The sequence below is a fragment of the Dasypus novemcinctus genome, chromosome 12 (genome assembly GCF_030445035.2).
Source record: "Dasypus novemcinctus isolate mDasNov1 chromosome 12, mDasNov1.1.hap2, whole genome shotgun sequence".
Lineage (NCBI taxonomy): Eukaryota > Metazoa > Chordata > Mammalia > Cingulata > Dasypodidae > Dasypus > Dasypus novemcinctus.
This window is the reverse complement of record NC_080684.1, coordinates 22,099,835-22,117,977: the sequence shown is the minus strand read 5'-3', so window position 1 is coordinate 22,117,977 and position 18,143 is coordinate 22,099,835. Positions and strand designations below refer to the sequence as shown.

General features: G+C 42.0%; 1 protein-coding gene across 9 annotated transcripts in view; it reads right to left on the bottom strand.

Moving 5' to 3' along the window:
* The window catches only part of RNF41 (ring finger protein 41), a 38,305-nt gene extending 20,387 nt beyond the window's left edge, over nucleotides 1–17,918 (bottom strand). Inside the window, exons 1-3 of one of the 9 annotated variants that reach the window (XM_058307993.1) lie at nucleotides 17,711–17,905; nucleotides 14,839–15,162; nucleotides 7,951–7,990 (exon numbers count right to left, since the gene is read on the bottom strand). The gene's annotated coding sequence lies outside the window, so the exon portion shown is untranslated. Of the gene's footprint in view, nucleotides 1–7,950; nucleotides 7,991–14,838; nucleotides 15,163–17,710 lie in introns of all 9 variants that reach the window. The other 8 variants (XM_058307991.1, XM_058307995.1, XM_058307996.2 and 5 more) reach the window with 8 other exon arrangements.
* Nucleotides 17,919–18,143: the final 225 nt, after the last annotated feature.

Below are 18,143 nucleotides of genomic sequence, written 5' to 3'. Positions count from 1 at the left end.
CCTTCCACATGGGAGGCCCCTGGGTTCACTTCCCGGTGCCTCCTAAAAGGAATACAAGCACACAATGAACAGACAGTGAGTGCAAAACAGGGTGTGGGGAGAAATAAATAAAGTTAATTAAAAAAATAAAGTTAATTAAAAAAAAAAGATATAAAGTAAAATGTAAAACCCAGAACAAATGCCCCTGTGAGTCCCCTTCTTGTGACTCACTGAACTAAAAAGTGAGGATGGTGGAGAGTAAGAGCAGCCCACAGTGTCTTCATCCTTACATGTATTAATTTAGAGATGTAGTAGGTAGTCATGGCATTGTCTACCCACCAGCCACATTCTAGGAACTATAATCCCTTTCTCTCTCTGCCCACATTGCTCCAGCAGAAATTGCCTCATTAGCACTAAGAAACCTTACCCTAGTCTCCAGCTGGCTTAATCAAGGGTAAGCATATGGGAAGCAGACTTGGCCCAACAGATAGGGCTTCTGCCTACTACATGGGAGGTCCGCAGTTCAAACCCCAGGCCTCCTTGACCCGTGTGGAGCTGGCCCATGCACAGTGCTGATGTGCACAAGGAGTGCCATGCTACACAGGGGTGTCCCCCGTGTAGGGGAGTCCCACGCGCAAGGAGTGTGCCCCGTAAGGAGAGCCGCCCAGCGCGAAAGAAAGTGCAGCCTGCCCAGGAATGGTGCCACACACACCGAGAGCTGACACACAAGATGACCCAACAAAATGAAACACAGATTCCCGTGCCGCTGACAACAACAGAAGCAAAGAAGACGCAGCAAATAGACACAGAGAACAGACAAATGGGGTGGGAGGGGAAGGGGAGAGAAATTTAAAAAATTAAAAAAAAGAAACATAGATTCCTGGTGCAGCTGATAAGGATAGAAGCAGTCACAGAAGAACACACAGCGAATGGACACAAAGAACAGACAACTGGGGTGGGGGCAGGGGGAAGGGGAGAGAAATAAATAAATAAATCTTTTTAAAAAATAACAATAATTTCTTAAAAAAAAAAAAAAGGGTAAGCTTATGACCCAAGGAGGGCCAAAGAATCCTAACCCTTAGAATTTGAGCTTGGCATCAAGAAGGTTGCGATGGTCTTTCTCTGGTTACTGTGTACACTAAAAAACAAAGAAATCAGGTCTATAAAGGGAAACAAAAGTCCAAAGCAGACACAGTGAGAGGGACATAGATAAGAGTTGAAAAGGGTCCTGAGGTTTTTAAAGTCCCTGTTTTCTTCACAAAGCTGAACTGTTTTCTCTCTTTGGGTTCCATGAGATACTCCAATAGTCTCTTTTTGCTTAAACCCAGCTAAAACTGGGTTCTGTTTCTTACATTCAAAAGAGTCCTGATTCATAAAAGAGCAAAGAAATAGCATCCTAGCATCACCTCAGAAGTCTAGAGAAGAATAAACTAAGAGTGAAACAGATGTGGGTCAAGTGATAAGGCCTCTGCCTACCATATGGGAGGACCCAGGTTCGATCCCTGGGACCTCCTGGTGAAAAAAAGAAGAGAAAGCATGCCTGCACAGTGAGCCAGTGCCCATGTGGTGAGCCAAGTGCCCACATGAGTGCATACGAGGTGAGCCAGTGCTCGCGCAAGTGAGTCACACAGCAAGATGATGATGCAGCAAAAGAGAGATGAAGGGGAGAGTTAAAATGAAGCACAGCAGAGACCAGGATCTGAGGGGGCACAATTGACAAGGAACCTCTCTCCACATCAGACGTCCCCAGGATCAAATCCCTCTGAATCCTAGAGGAAAAAAATGAGAAAAGAAGGCAAAAAGAGAAATAGATACAGATCACACACCGAATGAACACAGCAAAAAAACAGTGGGGCAGGGGCAGAGGTGGGGGTGGAGAAAAAAATAAATCTTAAAAAAAAAAATTAATTAAGAGCCATGTTTCTTTTCTATAATCCTAAAACCTGGATTTAAAATGTTTAGCCAAAAATCTTATTAGAAAACAAGCTATATGGCTTCATCCTGGCACTCTATAATAAACATTGATCAGAATCTCCTGAGTGGCCATGGAATTTGTTATTATTTTTTTCTTATTTTTGGCTTGCTTTGCATTTTCCTTAGTATGATACGCATATTTCCTTTCTATTCTCATCACTGAGAAAATGAATGGTGAAGTAATTTGTGAAGTGTCATAGCACATTTTTCAGCAGGTCATCTCTTAGAAAAATAGCCTCTAGAGAAAATTTTAGGTTTTGAAAAATCAGAAGTTTCCCATAACCATGCCAATTCCAAGTAGATGACACAGTAACTGTCACCTTTATAAGAGTAGGCCATTAATTGTATAGAAAAATTTAAAACTTAAAATCATTGTTGATTAAAAGCAATGTGTAATGGAACTGCACTTTTTTAAAATTCAATGTATTAAAATAAAAGCTCAGGGAGCGGATGTAGCTCAAGCAATTGAGCGCCTGCTCCCTAGATTGAAAGTCCTGGGTTCAGTTCCCGGTGCCTCCTAAAAACAAGCAAAACAAATGAAAAAACCATCAGGGGAGCCGATGTGAGTGGTTGAGCACTGGATTCCCACATACAAGGTCCCAGGTTCAATCCCCAGCCTGTTACCTCAAAAAAAAAAAAAGAAAAAAAAAAGCTGAACCAAGAAAGAAAAACTACATGCATTCATTCAATAATAAACATGTACTAGTACTACCTATACACCAATAGCCTAATAAAACCTAGTCCCTGTGAGATATGTGATAAGGAGGCATTCACAAGCTATTAGAGGGATACAAAATAGAAGGTTCTAAATCAGACTTGGGGTGGCCAGAAAGACTTCTCTGAAATAGTTCTCAAGATATGTTTAGAACAGGGTTTCTCAATCCCAGCACTACATACATTTGGGGCCAGAAAAATTATTTGTTATAGGGGGCTGGTCTACACTTTGTAGATGTTTAGCAATATCTCTAAACTCGACCCACTAGATGCCAGTAGCACCCCTTCCCCTTAACCATTGTAACAACCAAAATTGTCTGCAGACATTGGCAAAATCACCCCTGGTTTAGAACCATTAGGTTGGAAAGATAAGAAAGAGTTAGCATCAAGGAGTAGGGAATGGGCCTTCTACAGTGGGTAAAACAGCATGAATCAAAGCAAGGAGCCAGCAAAGGATTTGGGTAGAGAAGTGCTAGAAGATGAGGAAAGAGAGGGCAGAAGCCAAGACTGAAGGCCCTAGTATCCTACACTATAAAGTCAGAAGTAACCTGAAAGCTATAGGGAGCACCTGAGGGATTTTCTTTTTATTTTGCCAGACAGAAAAATGGTAAGACTAGTACAAAGAATTATAGTACAGATAATTCCCATATACCCTCACCCAGATTCCCCAAATGTTAACATTTTACCATATTTGTTTGATAATTCTCTATATATAGACACAGATAGATTAAAAAAAAAAAAAACACTGAAGTGCCTGAGATTAGGTTGTAGAATGATGGTGTTTATCCCAAAATACTTTATTATCTATTTCCTAAAAAGAACATTCTTAGGAAATGGATGTGGCTCAATCAATTGGGCTCCTGTCTACCATATAGGAGGTCAAGGGTTCGCTGCCCAGGATCTCCTGGTGAGGGCAAGCTGGCCCATGTGGAGTGCCAGCCCACACGGGAATGCTGCCCCGCACAGGAGTGCCACCCTGCATGGGAATGGCGCCCAGCGTGGGAAAGCCGCCTCACGCAGTAGTGCTGGCCAATGTGGAGAGCTGGCGCAGCAAGATGATGCAGCAAGAGACAAAGAGGAGAGAAAATAAGACATAGCAGAACAGGTAGTTGAGGTGGCACAAGAGTAATCGCCTCTCTCTCCCACTCTGGAAGGTCCCAGGATCGGTTCCCAGAGCCTCCTAATGAGAATGCAAGCAGACACAAAAGAAAACACAGCAAATGGACAAAGAGAGCAGACAAGGGGGTGGGGGGGAATAAATAAAATAAATCTTAAAAAAAAAAATTCTCTTATAAAATCATAGTAAAATTATTAAAATCAGGAAATAAACAGTGATGTAATACAATTATCTAACCTATAAACTTTATTCAAGTTATGCCAATTGTCCCAATAGCATTGATTTAGCAAAAGAACCTCCAAGATCACATTTTATACTGAGTTATCTAGGCTTTTTAGACCCCTTTAATTTGTTAAGTCTTTCATGACTTTGATATTTTTTAAGCATACAAGCCAGTTAAATAAGAAACTCCCTCAATTTGAATTTTGTCTGATGTTTCCTCATGATTATATCCTAGTTTTCATTCTGGGCAAAAATACCACAGGAGTAATGTGTTTTGCTCAATGCATCACATCAGGAGAACATGACGCTGATATGTCCCATTACTGGTGAGATTAACTTTGATCATTTGCCAAGTTTCTCCAAGGGAGAGTCACTATTTTCTGTTTTGTAATTAATAAAAATCTTGTGGGGAGATATTTTTTTAGTATATGTACACCTGAAGTATTTTAAGCAAAAAACAAACATGATCAGTTTTCTATTTTAGACAGATTCTGGCAGCTATGTAGGAAAAGTAGGGAATAGAGAACATCAGAGAAAGTGAGGCCTTTTTAGGAGGTTGTTGTAAAAAGTCAAAGTATAAATATTTAAACCAAGATATTTAAGAGAGAGAATCTACATTGGTCCAAGAAATAATAAAAGGATGACTCCTATGTTTCTGTCTTGGATAACTGGTGGCACAATTCACCAAAATAACGATTTCAGGATTGGGAGCAAAGATAATGATCCTAATTTTGGACATGTCGAGTTTGAGATTCTGAATAGAAATACTGAAAGTGGTAGCTGAAGCCATGGGTTTAGAGAGGCCATAAAGGGGAGTATACAGAATGAAAAAGAAAATAAGGGTGAGTCTAAAGAATAAAGAATGCCGGGAGCACTAGTTCTTTGCTTTATTTATTTTTGTTTTGTATTGTTAGGAGGTACCTGGGATTGAACCCTGGACCTTGTATATGCGATATGCGAGGCAGGCACTAAAACCATTGAGCTATGCCATCTCCACCGCTTTACTCTTCTATCCTTTCTTTTCCACAAGTAATATATGAGTTTATGGATATATTCTCAATTTTAAAGATTCAAATAATTTAACTATATATAAACCCCTCTTCCCACTCTCTCTCCATGCATTGCTTGATATATAACTCATTCTTTCAGTTACCCGTCTTGGCTATACAAAGATTCATGTAAACATACGAGCAAGACAGACAAGGTCCTTGCTCTCATATTGTTTATATTCTAGTAATAAGACTTTTCAATCCACCAGCTTAAACCTTAACTACAATGCATTTTACCATTCCTTTCATGACTCTAAGTTTGCTTTGTTGCCAAACTTTCCCCTCTTACCCTGAAACAAATCTTTTTTTTTTCCTAAGGCATACCTAGAGAGGGAAAATGGAATTGCTGAGTTGAAAATACTCCTTATTTTGCTAGATAATACCACTGTGTCCTCGGAAAGACTGTTTCAATTTCACTACACCCAAGAGTGTATGAGAATGCTTTAACAATGACATTTAAAAGAAAAGAGAAGAGGAAAAGAAAAAGAAGCCTTCAAAAAAAATAAACTGAGAAAAATGGATCAGAAATTGGAGAACATTCTGGTGGGAAGAGGCTCATAAAAGTCAAGGGAGTAGAATGCTTAGAAAACAGCGTCAAAAGTAGCAGACACGGGAAGTGGACTTGGCGTCCGCCTACCACATGGGAGGTCCGCGGTTCAAACCCTGGGCCCCCCTGACCTGTGTGGTGCTAGCCCACGCAAATCCCGGGCCTCCTTGACCCGTGTGGAGCTGACCATGCGCAGCGCTGATGCGTGCAAGGAGTGCCCTGCCACGCAGGGGTGTCCCCCGCGTAGGGAAGCCCCACGCGCAAGGAGTGCACCCCGCAAGGAGAGCCGCCCAGCGCGAAAGAAAGTGCAGCCTGCCCAGGAATGGTGCCACACACACTTCCCGTGCTGCTGACAAAAACAGAAGCCGACAAAGAAACAAGACGCAGCAAATAGACACAGAGAACAGACAACCACGGGAGGGAGGGGAATTAAATAAATAAATAAATCTTAAAAAAAAAAAAAAAAAAAAGAAGAAGACACACAGAAGACACGGGAAAAAGAGAGCTCCATAGACATGGAAGAGAAGAACCTTGATTCTACAGACATGGAGAAAGAGATGAGCCATTTGCCTGACAGTACGCAGCTGAGCCCAGAAAGAAACAATCCCTCTGCCAGCCTGTACCTGAGAGAAAGGAAGGCTGAACCCTCGCCGATATCAGCAACCATCTTTGGTGAGAAAGCAACCTTGAGGGCCTTATAACTGTAAGCTTTTACTCCAAATAAATACCCTTTATAAAAGTGAACAGATTTCTGTACTTTGCTCAGCACCCTTTTAGCTGACTAATACAGTTTTGTTCGGTGTTTTTCCTCATGATGAGAAAGATTTGAGCGTATTGATATACTGAGAAGAAAGCCCTATTGGAAAGGGAAAGATAAAAGACAGAAGAGAATCCAGTCACTGAGGAAGTGGTAGGGAGGAGATCTGGAATAAACTTAATCAGGAAGAGGGACACCTCTTCTCTAAAGCAGGAAGGAAGAAAGGATGGGTATAAATAGAGATATGGATAGGTTTTCAAAAATGATACCATAAACTTTTAAAAATCAGATAATCTCATTCATTTAAATGTATAGTAAAGGTACAGTTAAGTGACTATGGTTATGAAGCCCATAATATATTTATTTTAAATGATGCTTATGAATACACAACATGACAAGTAATAGGTGAAAAAAGGTCACAAAATTGAATACATAGGGAAGCGGATTTGGCTCAACTAATAGAGCATCCGCCTACCACATGGAAGGTCCAGGGTTCAAAACCCAGGGCCTCCTGACCCATGTGGTGAGCCGGCCCACATAGTGCTGATGCACGCAAGGAGTGCCATGCTAGGCAGGGATGTCCCTAGAGTAAGGGAGCCCCACGCGAAAGGAGTGCGCCCCACAAGGAGAGCCACCTGGCGTGGAAAAAGTACAGCCTGCCCAGGAGTGGCACCACACACATGGGGCAGTGCAGCAAGATGATGCAATAAAAAGAGACACAGAGGGAAGCGGCTGTGGTTCAATCAGTTGGGCTCCTATCTACCATATGCGAGGGCCTGGGTTCATGTCCCAGGGCCTCCTTGTGAAGGCAGACTCACCTGCATGCTGCGGAGAGCCACCAGCCCGCAAGCACCACAGAGAGCTAACTCAACAAGGTGACATAACAAAAAAAAGGGAGACAAGCAAAAAACAGAACATGCAGCGAATGGACAAAGAAAGCAGACAGCAAGCAAAAAGCCGCAAGGAGGGAAGGATTAAAAAAAAGAGAGACACAGATTCCCAGTGCCACTGACAAGAATGCAAGAGAACATAGAACACACAGCAAATGGGCACAGAGAGCAGACAACTGGGGTGGGGGTGGGGGGGGGGAAGGGGAGAGAAATACATACATTTTAAAATCATATTAAAAAAAATTGAGGGAAGCGGATTTGGCTCAATGGATAGAGCATATGTCTACCACATGGGAGGTCCAGGGTTCAAACCCAGGGCCTCCTGACCCACGTGATGAGCTTGTCCACAGCACTGCTAATGCGCGCAAGGAGTGCCGTGCCACACAGGGGTGTCCCCCATGTAGGGAAGCCCCATGCACAAGGAGTGCGCCCTGTAAGGAGAGCCGCCCAGCGTGAAAAAAGTGCAGCCTGCCCAGGAGTGGTGCTGCACACACAGAGAACTGACACAACAAAAAGAGACACAGATTCCCGGCGCCACTGATAAGAATTAAGTGGACACAGAAGAACACACAGCGAATAGACACAGAGAGCAGACAACTGGGAGGAGGGGAGCATGGAGAAGGGGAGAGATAAAAAAATCTTAAAAAAATGAAAATTTAATACATAGGGAGCAGATGTGGCTCAAGCAGGTGAGCACCCACCTCCCACATAGGCAGTCCCAGGTTTGGTTCCCAGTGCCTCCTAAAGAAAAAAAAAAAATTAAATACATAGAACTTGTTTATAAATACATATAATCCAAATATAGAAAAGAGATTAGAAGGCAATATCAAACATTAACAATGATTTTATTTGCTGTAGGACTAAGGATAAAGCTTTGCTCCTATTTTTTTTCTTTTTTTATCCCCCTCCCTTGCAGCTTCTTTGCATACTGTCTGCTCTCTGTATCCATTTGCTGTACCTTCTTCTGTGTCTGTATTTGTTTATTTTATTCTCCCTTCCCCCTTGTGGCTTGCTTGTCTGCTGTGTCCATTTGCTGCGGGCTCTTCTGTGTTCTTGCTTGTCTCCCTTCTTTTTGTTGTGTCACCTTGCTGAGTTGGCTTTCCGTGGTACCTGCAAGCCGGGTGGTGCTCCACGGCGTGCGGGAGAGCCTGCCTTCACAAGGAGGCTCCAGGTCACAAACCGAGAGCCTCCCATATGGTAGACGGGAGCTAATCTGATTGAGCCATAGCCGCTTCCCTGCTTCTATTTTTAATTTTCAAAAAATTTAGTAAGTACACATTAGTTTTTTTTTAAAGTCATCATTTAACTTTAAGCAGTTCTCCTTGTATATGGAAAAAAAGTCCTTCACTGGACTAATACTTAAAAATTTAGAAATTGAGAATTAAATAATACAGACATGTTTTGAGATTTGAAGTACAGGAATAAAAGATAACAGAATTTTATCATACTCAGATTTCCCCAATGACCTGAGTAAGACAATTTTATTTTTGTCTTTAGGGTTAGAATGGAATACACAAGACCCTCTGGCTTAATCTCCTTCCAGGGCAACAATCTTCACAGCAACTACAATCAGTCATCCCGTGCTTAGACACCTCCCAGGAAAGGTCAAGACAGGTGCAGCAAGAGCACAAATGAGAAATAACCTAGTCCAGACTCACTTCTCTCACAGCATTCCAGAACGCCATTGTCCCTCTAAAGTAGGGTACCCAGAGCTCCACATCTGGACTGAACCACACGGACACTACGTCAATTAATGCAGTTATGACTGATTAATGCCATTCTGGATGACAGACACAGCCACTAGACTGAACAGGGCTGGGGGGGGGGTCCACTCCTCCATTTGCAAGGAAGGACGTTGGTGTTAAGGAGAATAATGACCATGCCTTCCAGTGCTTTGGCGAAGCCTCAGATGCAAGGCCTTTGGCCAAGCAGCTGCGAATTCATATTGCCGGAGCATTTGCTGTGTCCCTGGGGTTCGCAGCTCTATACGTTTGCTGTGGCTGAACCAAGAAAGAAGGCATATGCAGATTTCTACAGGGATTATGATTCCCAGAAAGATTTTGAAGAGATGAGGAAGGCTGGTATCTTTTTCAGTGCAAAGGGATTGGGAACATAACGAATTTCTTTGAGGGAGAGGAGGTGGCTCAAGTGATTAAGTGCCTCCATCCCACATCAGATGTCCTGGGTTCAGTTCTTGGTGCTTCCTAAAGACACAGCACATCGCAAGTGCAAACAATGAGGGGATGGAGAGAAATAAATAATTTTTTTTGGATTGAGTTCCCTGGGAGTTTGTCACTGACCTGTCCATGCTCCTGAATTATGTAACTTGACTATGTGGGCTATGGAATAATTTCTCTTGATAATAAAAAATTAATAAATACTATGGACCTAAAAAAAAAAAAGAAAACAGGACTGGAGAGAAGTGGAAAGGGCAAAAGAAAAGATCAAAAAGGAGCTATCTGAGTTAGCCATTCCACAATAGTAAAAATGTCCCAAATATCCATAATTCATCTTTAGAACTACTGACTTCAAATATCCACCTCAATTAAATAAAGAAATTGTAATTTGGTTTCTCTACAATGGCTATAAAATTAATCAGAAAAATAAAATAAAATCATTGTCTCCTTTAAAATGCACCAGCTATGGAAAAATTTCTAAGCTAAACTGTTAACGGAAAAAAAAAAAACCCATTAAAATACAGTATGCTAGCCCAGGTGCAAAAATAAAATTGGTGTATATGCTTACATGTGCACAGACATTTCCAGAAGGATACATGGGAAACTGTCAACAGAGGCTACTGCTGAAGAGGGGGAATTAAGGAATGGGGATAGGAGGGAAATTTTAATTTCCCTAATTATCCCTTTGAAACTTCTAACAACTTTTCGATATGAGCGTGTGCATATGTGTGAGCATCACCTATTCAAATAAATGAATAAACCTATAATCATCCTAAACTGTGAAAGAAACATATTAAAGTTAAAACAAAAAAGAGTCTAAAATATTCACTTTATGTTCCACATACTACATATGTATCACACATGTCATATAACTTATTGACACACACAACGTGTCATACACTATAGCAAGGTTTGAAAAGAATGTACTTTTGCAAGGAAAAAATTAATCAAATTGAATCATAACAAAAAAGTGGTAAATATCTTAAAAATACATATGTACCCTTTTACCAAGCAATCCTACTTCTAAGAACTTTTCCTAAGGAAATAATTGAACAAAAATTAAAAAAAAAAAAAAGAATATGCTAGGTTGTTTATCTAAGGATTGTTTACAATAGTATAAAATTAGAAGATGGGAAGCTGCTGTGGCTCATTCAGTTGGGCTCACGTCTACCACATGGGAGGCCCTGGGTTCATGTCCTGGGGCCTCCTTGTGCAGGCACTCACCCACACACTGTGCAAAGCCACAAGCACCAAGGAGTGCTGCCCAGCCCACCAGCGCCACGGAGAGCTGACTCAGCAAGGTGACGCAACAAAAAGAGAAACAAGCAAATAACACAGAAGAGCGCACAGCAAAAGGACACAGAGCAGACAGCAAGCAAGCTACAAGGGGGGGAGGGGAAATAAATAAAAATAAATACAGACACAGATGAACGCACAGCAGATGGACAGACAGCAGACAGCCCCAGGGGGGATAAAAAATAAAAATAAAAAATTAAAGAATGGTAAATATCTAGTAGAATAAATTATTTACATTCATAAAAGAGAATATCATTTAGTATTAATATGACTTAGAGCTATCTTTGCTGCCATGATAGAATGTTCAAGATATAAATATATTTTTAAGTTATAAAGCAGTATATAAATATAAATATAAATATATACATACATATGTTAGTGCCATTTTTGTTAAAAAATATATTTATATTTATGTATGTACACATTTATATTGGAGAGCATCTAGAAGGATATTATTGAAGCTGTCTTTTTAGTGCTTTTAATTTCACTCCGTTTGCTTTATTGGTTTTTCCTACTTTTTCTATAATTGTGTTTTTCTTACACAATTAAATAATAATGAGGCTGACATTTATTGAGCATTACGCTATATGTTAAACACTATTCGGAGCATTTTTTGCATATTAACTCACCTAATCCTTCTAACAACTCTGTCAGGTCAGGACTATTATTATCTGCATTTTGTAGATGAGTAACAGAGACACAGAGAAGTTAAAAAGCTTGTCCAAAATCATACAGCTAACAAGCAGTGGAGCCAGATTCAAACCCAGGCAGACTGGCTCCAGTGGCCAAATTTTTAGCTGTGCTGCAAAACTGCCTCCCAAACTAAAAATTGCAAGCTGCAAAAACAGTATGTATAGGAAAAAAGGCTTAAAAGGACATAATTGGGACACAGGAAAATTTGGAATGTAAAATGTAAGCTTTCTATCAACATTAAATTTCTTGAACTTGATAATGCACTTAAGGCGATTATATACATGAATATCCTTGTTCATAGGAAATATACATGACAGTATTATGTATTCAAGGAGTATGATGTGAATAATCTGGTCTCAAATGTTGGAAGGCGGGCAGGCGGGCGGGCAGGCAGGCAAAGGTGGCAAAACGTTAAAATTCATGGATCTGGGTATCTGGGGTGGAGGTAGGGGTGTGTTAAGAGTTCTTTGTATGGGGTTTGTATTGCTTTTGCACCTGTCCTGTAATTTGGAATTTTTAAAAATAAAAAGATTAAAAACAATAACAGCAACAACAACAATTATATGTATAGCATAATACCATTTTTATGTACACATTTTTAAAAATCTAGATGCTGGGATTATAATTTGATCTAGGTAATATATTTCCATAAGGTTTAATTTCTTCTTAAAAATTAATACAGCAAAGAGCAAAAATTAAAATATTACCCTTTTTCTCTCCTGTTGCTATGGAGCAATACAGAAACCAGGTCTAGAGTTTCTAACAAGACTTGCTGTAATTTTTTTTCCTCTTTCTTTTTGAGGTTTCAGGTGCTGGGGATTGAACCTAGGACCCTGCATATGGGAAGCTGGCGCTCAATCACTGAGCCACACTGGGTTCCCTGAGTTGGTTTTTTCCTTTGTTTGGCTTGTTGTTTCTTTTTCTTGTTTTATTTTTCAGGAAGCACAGGAACTGAACCCAGGACCTCCCATGTGGGAGGTGGGAGCTCAACTGCTTGAGTCACATTAGCTCCCAAGTTTTCATTTGAAATCAATGCTAATGCTATTATCTTAAGAGGAACACATATTCTAAAAACTTATCTAATGGAGTCTCAAGAGATCCCATGTCCCCAAAAGAAACAGCAGAGAACTTGTTAGTGCAGACTTGGTACAGAAATGGCCAGAGTGGGTGGGAATCCACCAGGGAGGGTTAGGACCTATAAAGCTCCCACCACCATAAAGTCAGAGTTTACAGAAGTCTGTTGGGCATTTTTTTTTTTTTTTTTTTTTTAATTTAACCTCCATCTGCCTGCTTGGAGATTTTTCTGCTTTATCAAGCTTGGTACAACTGTATCCTTTTAGGGGTGTGCCCTCAAGAATTCAGGGGAAATTGAGACAGATACCTAATCTGGTTGGTGTATCCCTATTTGTCACCTCCGGGAAACAATTGCTGATGTATATACAAACTTGGAAGCCAGCTCTCTCCAGGGGGCCTTGCCATGCCCCTAGGCAGACAGTCTAAAGCTGGGAGGCTAGGCTCACTTTACTATTCCTTCTAACCTCTGGAACTCCCAACGCTGCTGTGGGGCTGTCACAGAGACAGGCCATTCCAAGGTGGATGCCTCAGGAGAACTCAGTTGCTCACTGACCTGGGGCAGAAGCCATAATTTAAAAAAACCTCAGGAATCTCAAGAGTCACAGCCAGTGGCCACAGACTCTAGAGGCTGAGTTTCCTGGATATTCTCCTTGAGGTATGAGATAGGAAAAGATTTAGAAGACTTTGCTCAAATTGGACAACTGAACTGAAGTACCATAAAGGTATCCCTTCAGGCTTATCGGAGTCCCTGATTTGAACGTCTGAACCCAAAATGAAAACTGCATTCCCAGTTTCCTATTCTGCAGACCAGCACCAAAGAGGCAATTATGTTACTCTACTTCCTCCAGGTTACACTGGGGTCTCTATATGTTCCTGGTCAACAGTATTTTAAGACTGTAAGATTTTTATCAGGCCCGTTCCTATGTTTTTTTTTCCCACTCTTTTCTTCTCCTTTTAATTTTTCTTTAAACTTACTGTTATAACATTTCTTCTGGTCTACAGAAGAGCCAGGAATTCAAAAAAATTAGGAACTCCAAAGAGGAACCTGATTATTTATCCTCACTTATTCAGGGTTTCTTAAACAATGTACAGATGTGTAAACCATGTACATTCTCACACAGTCTCACAAGCACGCGTGCACACACACATACACACACACACACAAAGAAACATTAGAGAAGCCACCCCACCCCATAATTTATATTTAAAGGTAACAGGCATACTGCCACAAGTTCTTGGCAAAAGCACCAAGGCAAAAGTAAGGTACATATGATAAAGTCTCCCACAAATTCTCTCTTCTCCATGCCCCGACTACTACAAAGGTACAGAGGGCTAAGGATTTTCCAGCCCTAATTATTACAAAGAATCAAACAGAGGGAAAGGGACCCATCGCTTCCCCAGTCTAAGAAAATAGGTGACTCCTAGGAACCTCAACCTAGTGAAGAAATTAGTTGGTGAAGGATCTCACAGTATCCCTAAAACATTTCATCATCTTGTCCTGCCTCCCAATGAAGGAAGAGGTCTGGAAAAAAAGAAATAGAGTAGTAAAAGTACCCTGTTTTAAGGGGAAAAAAGGAAAGAAAACTGAATTGAGAATTCAGAAACCGGAGTCTACTTCTAGTTCTATGGCTGGCCAAACAGCCTTAGGCAGTATAATGAGGCTGACCTCTCTGGGTGTCAGTTCCCTTACCCAATATGAAACTTGAAACAAAGCATCCTAGACTACACAAGTTCTAAGGAACTCTATAAGTTCTAAGATTTTAACACTCAACACATAAAACAAAAATAGGTAATTAAGGGGGTGATTATTTATTATGAAAGATTCCCTAGCTTTACCTTGTTCTCCTCCTTAGGCAAATCCCCTGACTTTTTAAAAGTAAAAGGTATTTTTTATTTAAGCAGTAGAATCCTTAGCATGAAATCACTTCCTCTCTTAGAAACTATTTCCTCACTAGTACCCTCTAACACCGTTTAATTTCAGAATGCTATCATCTATACTGGGTTTACCACAGGGGATTTTTAAAATTAGGCGTCTTTAGTACATTTTCATTCTTCAAGAACACATCAAATGCCCAAAGTGAGACCCAGCAGGCCTCAAAGGCCAGCAAGGACTTTCTACTTGGTCACTGTAACCAAGCACTATTTATGTGGCTATCGTAAGTCTTAACCCTCCTTGCCACTGGAAACATGTCAAAGAAACAGATAACATAATCCTTATCCTAACACAAGGTATAGACTTGAACCCAGTGAAAATACAAAATTAAAAAATAAATAAATACATACAGAAAAAGACATGAAATTTAGTAAGGAACTTGCAAAGTAAAAGTAGGTAATTAGTGTAAAACTTACATATGCAAAGAACAGGTCGGTATGGGTTACTCATGAAGAGCTTTCTGCAGATTATCAGGTTTTCAAGGGTAGAAGTAACCCCAATTGGTGGAGAAGAGGGTTGAGGCCTGTACTGGGATCCTGAATTAAGGTTCTTTACCTTCCAAGTGTTGGGGGGCAGGTTCCCTGTTCACAAGGCTCCAACCCCCTGATGCTTCCACTCAGTGCCCCTCAGGAGATGCTCACAGTAACCCATCTTGCTGGCTATTCTCCGACTGAGTCTTCCTTTTTAGTGACAAGCTCCATCTCCGAGGGGATGGATGTAATGTCACAATCAGGAGCACTCTATTAATAGGAACAAGGAAGAGAAAGGTGAGTCAGGGGAACTGCCTCCACTTGGCAGGGAGACCAGGCAGACTAGGGTCTAGCAGCTGATTGGGGAGGATGAAATAACCGCAGTATGACTCCAGGGTTCAGTGCGAGGCATTACAGTACCACCCTCGAAGGAAGGGGATCACACTTATGGTTCAGTAGATTCAAACATAACTGGAAAAAAACAAAACCAAAAAAAAAAAACCCATAGCTGGGAGGGGGAGAAAAAGAGACAAGAAGAAAGGAGAAGGGGCTGTCTGAGATCGAAAAAGAATATTTTATTCAGTGCACATGGCTACAAGTAATGCCAATGATTCCCGATCTGTGGCTACCCATCATAATACCTTACGCATTCAGTATGATGCTTTAATGTTCCCAAAGTGCTTTCACATAAATTATTTCATGTAAAAGGAACTGTGGTTCCTACCTTCCAACTGAAAATACTGTTCTTACTAGAATATGCTTAAGAATGTTGGTACAGGTCAAATTCTACTAATTCTACTTTCCAAGTCAGGATACACTCTCGAAGGGATCAAGCTTAAAGAAAGAAAGAATAGGAAATGAATTAGGAAATTATTCCAAGGTGGGTAACTGGAGAGACTAGGGATAGCAGTGTAATGAGGCTGACAAGACTAGGAGGAGGGAACTAAGGAGAGGAAGGCAAGGCTTCAGATAAAGGATGCTAAGAGATCTGTTCAAGTATAGCAGGGGTGCGGCGTTGGCAACTATTCAAACTCCTTTTCTCAACATCACACTTATTGACAATTTAAGGGCCGTGTTGGGAATGAATAAGACGATTATTATTGTACATAAAATAGAGACCATTTCATCTTCTGAGCCTGGTACATAATACTCATTACTTTATGCTCATCAGCAACATGTCTAGTGTGCTGTTTCTAAATTAATCAGAGAGAGAAAGAAGGTAATGCCCTACATATTTTCTCTTCCCAGTAGTTGGGGGTGGGGGTTTGATACGCTTCTCCCCACTACTCCTTCTTCCCCTATCCATAGAGGAGGAGGTATAATACTTCTTTCATTTTGACAAAATGAATTTCCTTATTTCCCAACAGCTTGGCACAGGCACTGATATCTCAGAAAATGCTTTCCAGAACCAGTGCTGTTTGCTATGCTCAGTCTTCTTCTAGTGACAAATCCCAGACTCAAAGCAAATAGTTGCCCTTGCTGGGAAAACCAACCACTTTGCATCATTCTTTCGATGCCCCCTTAGCCAGAACAAAACAGGATTTTTCAACTGTTTTTCAGAGGGCCAAAAGTCAGATTTGGGTTCTGTTCCTCGGTCTGCCACCACCCAACTGCCTGCCTTTATTATCCCTTCTGTAGTTCACTTTCAGTTATCAAGGAGGGAAAAATAATACTGCTTTATCTATTTTATATGTTGACCTGAATGAGATAATAAACATGAAAGCATCCTGAATACTGTTATTCCCAAGTAAGGTATTATTTGTAACAAGAGAATGCAAAATAAATTTAGAATACTGAGGGCTGGAGAGGAAATGCTTGAAAGAAGCCTGTTCCTTTACTGGGAACCAGCCCCAAAAGCAAGGTCAGCTGGACACAGAGGATAGTAACATTTTCACATCACTCAGATTCCCTTCCACTAGCCCATCTCCATTCCTATTTGGGGAAGAATTAACAAGCCACCAACACTATCAGCCTCTTGCCCTATTGTCAAACTTTAAAACCACCGACCAGGAAGGGATAAGACTATCTAACAGTCCAGTCCCCAAGAGCAGTGGCTCAGTGGCCTCATTAGCAACTACATTTGCTATTAGGTGGATTGAAGTCGGTTGCTGGATGGGAAGGTGCCTACCAATTTCTCAGGCAAAACACTCCCATCCCTCTTGGCTTGCTGCTCCTCCTCTGGCCCCCTACTCCCCACTCCCCAGCCTCCCCTGCTTCCTCGTTGGGGGAAGGCTTTCCGTTGTTTGAAGCCTTCGAAGGGGGCCTGGCTGCAAACAGACCAGCAAGGATGTAAGGAATGTGAGAGTCCTTCATGGAGGGGTAAGAGGGGAAAAGGAGGAGAGGGAATGGAGGAGGAGGACAAGGCTGAGAGCTGCCAAAGACAAGGCATGGGAGAGGAGCCAAACTATGGCGCTTCTAGGGCGGGGGTTCAGGTTCTGCCGCCCCTGCCCAGGCTAGACCCCGGAATGTTCCCTTCCTCTCCCCCAGGCCGTTAATCACTGCCAATTTAATACCACGCTGTTCTCTCAGACCCCTTCTGCGCTGTGCTCCAGCCAGTTCCAGCCCCCTACCGTACTTAAGGTTCCCCTATTCCAACAGACCCTCTCCCAACAATTCACCCTCCAGTGCACCTTCTCATTTCCTGACTCCTCTCCAGTGCTACCCCTTTCACATATTTTTCATCTTTACTCCGATCCCTTCTCCTGACAGACTCCCCACCCCCCATATCTCAAACCTTTCGCTCCAAACCCCCAGAATATCGCCCCCCCTCCCCTCCCACACCCTTTTAGGTGGGAGCCCGCGCAGGCGCAATACGCACCGCCCTGGACGTGGTCCGTACCCTGCCTGTCTGGAGTTGAGGCCGCAGAGGCCACGGGGTAGTCCGGGTCGTGGGGTCCCAGCCTTTCCCGGGAGGGCAGGGGAAGGGGAAAGAGAAGGAGGGGGAAGAAGGTCACTTGTCGCCGTCCAAGACGAACCCTTTGCCCCGCCCACCGCTGCTACGCAACCCGGCGGAAGCTCGTCACCAAACTCCGCCTCTTTGTTTAACTCAACGTAAACGGGAAGCCATTACCGGCCAACGAGGAAGGGCTGAGGGTAGTTAGGCGTCCGCTCTAGGCCGCAAGTTTTTATGGTCCTAACGAGGACTATATAGCCATTTGCGAGGGAGAATTCTATGTTCCGCCGAGTGGCCATCCGGGGCCGAACTGGGGGAAGGAGGGGCGGCCGCCTCTGGGGGGTGAAAGCTCGCTTTG